The sequence below is a fragment of the Sciurus vulgaris genome (genome assembly GCF_902686455.1).
Source record: "Sciurus vulgaris genome assembly, chromosome: 8".
NCBI lineage: Eukaryota > Metazoa > Chordata > Mammalia > Rodentia > Sciuridae > Sciurus > Sciurus vulgaris.
The window spans coordinates 108,846,536-108,852,056 of NC_136468.1; the positions used below are offsets into that span (position 1 = coordinate 108,846,536).

A 5,521-nucleotide genomic window follows, 5' to 3' on the forward strand; every position below is an offset into this window, starting at 1 on the left:
ACTAAGATTTTTCTGTTCTTTGAAATAATTTATAATTATTTCGTATTCAATTGTAAATTGCAAGTGATTTATCAAAATGGATATGAATCAGAGATATTTAAATGACTTCATGATTATAAGAGTTCCTACCAGTTCTAACTACTTAATTTATTTACATCTTCACTCTTTTCAGCTACATTAGGGCAGTTTTCACAGAAATATGTATATCGAAAATTTAATAAAATGGTAATAGGCATAAAAGTCCAAGAAAATAAAGAAAAAAAACTATCAAGAAAAATTAACATGTACGATAAATTGCCAAATTATAGTTTCATGGCAGCAAATGTAAAACTAAAACTAATACAAATCAAAATGATGACTACATATTGTTAAAGACCATAAACACTGAAAACAGGCATTTTTTTTTCTGAAAACTAATTTAAAAATTAGTTTCTTTGTCAATATAACCAGTTCCTATGAGTACTTCTTTTAGCTGTAAGGGACATCATAATACACTCTGATAAAATGCATTTGAACTTGTGATACCTGATCCCAGTGAGGTTTGTGGGAATATCTTCTCATCACAGGGTTATGTTCATCAACTGTAAACATGCCCTGTACATCTCATTTCATAAACAGAAACAAGGCAGGAAAAAAAAAAAAAAAAAAAAGCCACCGCCACAGTAGGAACTACCAGGGGTTCATCCCCATTTCAAGCCTCCGTTTTATCCTTAGTGTTGTTGCTGGGTCCTGCATCCACATTTTCAACTCCCTTTCATGACAGGGTGGCTTCTTCCCACATCACTCCCTGAAATTGCCCTGATGAATGCCATCTTATCCTGCACCCTGCAAACCCTCGAGAATCACTGTTCTTCCTCCGCTTCTCACTTGCGCTCAACATCTTTGCCAATTCTCTTGTTCCCAGAAGCCTGTGTTTTCTTTGTTTTCTTCTTTCCTGATTCTCTTTCACTTCTCCACATTTCCTTCCCCATCTCCTTTGCTTATCGGTTCTTCTCTACCTGTACCCAAATGCACCTTTCATTCCTTCCTGAGGTTATATTTCAATACCTCTTCTGTTCTAGCAGCTACCACCTGGACATAGTAAATGGATGTATTTTCATGGTGCTTCATGATCCTGCATGCAATGTGAGTATTTCAACTACAAATTTCCAAACCAGAACAGTTCAAACCAATTTTATTTATAGTAATAATAAAACCAACAAAAACCAGTTGCTTAATCTGGAAACCAATGAGTTAGACTTGGTCACTCATACCTCTCTGTCTACTAATATAGCCCATCTCCAAGTTTTGCCAAACTTGCCTCCAAAATACTTCTCAAATATGAATTTATCTAATGTTTCCTCATAAGTAGACTGTGATTATTTACCTGGAGAAAGAACATCACACAGTGCAGGACTCTTGTCACACAACTTTCTGAAAGCCAGATCAGCAGGACTCGTCTCTGGTGACCTTAGCCTTGATCCCCTGGTTTTTAAGATGGCTGCCAGTTTTCTCCTCTATAAAGTTACTGCTTTTTATTTCCACACACTACTCTATGAAAATAAGTTCCTCAGTCCAGCCTTCAGTCAAAGGGAAGTAAATTACTACATTTCATGTCTGGGAAGGAGAAGTATACACATATTATATTTGGAATTTTCTGTTAAGATACTTAAAAAAAATACCTTTTTAGACTTAAATTTTGAAGTCATCTCTTTACCTCTTCATATACCTGTTTTCTGTCTCCATTACTAGTCTACATGTTGATGAGGGCAGAGTTTGTCTGTTTCACTTGCACATTTCTCTCCCAATACATTGGTAGCACTAAGTACATATGTATTAAAAACAATCATTGTAAAGGATGATTGACAAAAATATTGAAAATATTTAAATATATTTAGAATTTTGCTTTTTAAGTGACTTGCCATATGTTATTTCATACAAAGTTTTTTGCTTGCCACAATAGCTACAATATCAGGAGCAGGAGCAGCAGCCAGGAAAGTAGCAGTAGCCTCCTCTATTCCCATCCACATCCTCACAGTTTTTGCCCCATCCTCCCAGTGGGGTATGGTGGGGGCAGTAATGGCAGTGAAGGCAGCTGGCCTAAGCAGGTCACCTGCAGTTATTCTATGCATAGGGTTTGTAAAGAAGGATATAAGTGTCAGTACTCGCATTACCCCTTGGCGTCCATATGGCATGCAGTTTTCAATTAGAGTGCTATATCCATGAAGACCACTGCAGATATGAACAGAGCAAGCCATTGAAACAGGCTTCAAAACCTGCAAAACAGGTTTCAAAAACTACAAAACCATCACATCCTCAAGTATCTCAACCATGGTTGCTGAAATGAAAAAAGGAGAAGCTGAGTAAAAAATTCAAACTATCCAAGGGTAGGAACAGGTCCTGAGGACTGAGTGAATGCCATTGAGTTTATTCCTGGGTAACCTTATTCTAACCACACTGCCTCTTTCTGCACATAAGCACCCCTGCAGGGCTCAGTGACAAAGGAACAATCAGAGAAAGAGCAAACTGCAGTGAAAACTAAGAAGCAGTTTTGCCCCTGTAAGAAAACCCACAAAAACCACACCAGACTTGGGAATCACATAAGGGAGTTTATTAAGCAAACAGAGTGTCTCCCTGCAGGGTAAGAGAGAAGATGAGAGGAAAAGAGAAAGGGCGCATGCTTGAGAGGGTAAAAAAGTGAGGAGGAGAAAGAAAGAAAGTGAGTAGGAGAGAGAAAGCATGAGAAAAAATGGTGGGGTAGCTATCCTTAAGCAGTTGAATTCCACCGGGCTAACAAGGGACCAATAACAGAGAAGGATACTTGCAAGCTGACTGATGAACCAATAGCTAGCTAGGATGTTCACAGACTGACAAGTAGTTGGGAGGCGGGGAAATGGCTGCAATGGAAAGGGTGGGGAGAGCAGCTTTCAGACTGACAAGCTAGGTTGTGATGCAACGGAAAGGACAGGGGAGCAGCTTTGTATTACAGCCCCTGTGCCACCCCTATGCAGCAGTGGGAGAGGGCAACTATGGGGAGAACTGTGTGTATCGTCCCAGAGACTCCTGTGACATGTGGGCTGCAGGTCCTCCACCCGATGACCCATAAGTCACAGCACATCAAATCTTGCATTGAGGCCCATGAGAAGGACGTGGAGCTTCTTTGGCTATGCAGTGAGGTAAGGACTTGCTGTGTGGGATCTGCATGGAAGTGGTCTAGGAGCACTGCTTTGGGACCTTCTCCAACTGCAGCCACACCTCCTGTCTCAAGTGTTTTCGTAAGTGAAGGAGTGCTAAGCAATTTGAGAGCAAGATCAAGAAGTCCTGTTCAGAATGCTGGATCACATCTAACTTTGTCATTCCATGTGAGTAATGGGTGGTTGAGAAAGAAGAGAAGCAGAAACTCCTTCAGAAATACAAGGATGTAATGAGAAGTAAGATGCAGGTATTTTGATAATGGATGTGGAAGCTGCCCATTTGGAGGGAATTGTTTTCACAAGCATGTGTACCCCGATGTCAGTAGAAAGGAGCCACAGAGACAGAAAGTGGGAACATCAAGCAGGTATCAGGTCCAGCGAAGGAGCCACTTCTCATGGAGGAAAGAAAGAACAGCAATCCTTTTGACAAGATGAAGAGGAGGTTGTCACCTTTGAGCTGGGCGAGGTGTTGCTTATACTTCGGTTGCAGGTTGCTGACAGAGTCTGAGGATGAGTGGAACTTGCTTCATGATGATCTGTAAGGTTTTTATCACTTGAATCTATGGCAGTTTTGCGTAGCAAGGAAAGTGATCTGTGATCCTCTGCAGCAGCTGTTCCCTGTGTCATGTGGCAGTACACGTTGCTGTCCTAGGCAGGTCTCTCCACTCCAGATGCTGTTGGGATCACTAACCCAGGGCATGCTGCTCCCCCTCTCCTTTCTCCACGGAGTGTCTGTTCTCTCTGTTCTCAAAAAAGAAACAGAACAAAATCTTAAATTTAACTTTGTTGTGAGATGAATTTAACTGACAGTTGGTGTAGGTTTTGTTGCATCATTTGTTTTCAGTCAGGTTGTGTTTATGGACTTCCTGCACCCATCTCTAGGACCATGGGTTCAAAAGAACCAGCTGTGCTTTGGATTCCAAGAGTGGGGGTGATGGGTGAAGGGACCTAAGGATGGTGGCAAGTAGCCTTCTGCTGCAGACCCAGGAGGAAGATCCTCAGGACATCTGGTAAAATCTGCATATCTGTGTTTTTAAAGTGTTCCCTACCCTGTATCCCCCTCCCCATGTGCTTGTACTGTGGTTTTGATCTCTTGTTTATCTGCACACAAGGAGTACTAGGTAAGGAGAACCAGGTGTGAATGTGTTGAGTGCTGAAAGATTTTGAAAGAACACACGTGGAAGAGGCAGTGGCATACCATCGGTGCAGGATTGGCACCAAAGTTGACTACCAAGAGCTTGCTATGTGGGCATGAGTGAGCATGTGGGAAGCTTCCTAGTCCTGCATAGATGCAGCATTCTTAGCCTTAGTGGAAAAACTTGGTTTAGTGGTTTCAGCCTCATGTGATAGATCTTGTTATGGTTTGAATGTGAGATGTCCCCCAAAAGCTCATGTGTGAGACGATGCAAGAAGGTTTGGAGGAGAAATGATTGGGTTATAGCCTTAACCTAATCAGTGAATTTATCCCTGATGGGATTCACTGAGTAGTAACTGGTAGCCGATAGGGTGTGGCTAGGGAAAGTGGTTCATTGGGGTGTGGCTATGGGGTATATATTTTGTATTTGGAGAGTGGAGTCTCTCTCTCTTTTCTTTCTGATAATTATGTGAGCTGCTTCCCTCTGTCACACTTCCGCCATGACGTTCTGCCTTACCTGGAGCCCCAAGGAACAGAGCTGGCCTTCTATAGACTAAGACTTCTGAAACTGTGAACACTCAAATAAACTTTTCCTCCTCTAAATTGCACTGGTTGGGTCCTTTTAGACATAGCAGCAAAAAAGCTGACTAAAACACATCCTAAAGGGCCAGTATATTGGCAGTAGTTATTATAGCAGTGCGAGCTCTATGTGCCAGAGAAATGGGGTCAGCCATAGAGGTTAAATGACTGGTTATCCTATTTATCAACACAGACCGATCTTGGATGAACAGTTTAATGTCCCATAGTCTAGGCTTTCCAGTTCAGGCAGTTCTGAAAAAAACTTTGTCTTTGTTTAAGGGGTTCTTGGGGTTGGTTTTTTGTTCTTATTTTTGTGGATGTTGCCTCTTTATATCCCTGAGCTTTGCAGGTAGACAGATGCCATTCAAAACTAAGGTGTTTATTGTAGTGCAGTCATTGGTTTGCAGTAATAAGTCACATTTTTCCACTAAAGGGAGGGCATGTCATCCACAAGACAAGCTGAATTTCAGTTAGAAGAATTCCTTGATTGGAAGGTTTACCTTTGCATTTTAGTGCTTTGTTTCTGAAAATAACATGGGAGATGCTCCTGATTTGTCCATTCACTGCTTTTGTACTGTGAATCCCACCCATTTTTCCACTTCAAGAAAAAAACAGGTATCTATTGTGGAAATCT

At 41.5% G+C, this 5,521-nt stretch overlaps 1 pseudogene across 1 annotated transcript; it reads left to right on the top strand.

Annotated features, from left to right (window-relative positions):
• Positions 1-2,929: 2,929 nt before the first annotated feature.
• LOC306667675 (E3 ubiquitin-protein ligase makorin-1-like) lies at positions 2,930-3,681 on the top strand (annotated as a pseudogene). The gene has a single exon. The product of its transcript is annotated as an E3 ubiquitin-protein ligase makorin-1-like (transcript).
• Positions 3,682-5,521: the final 1,840 nt, after the last annotated feature.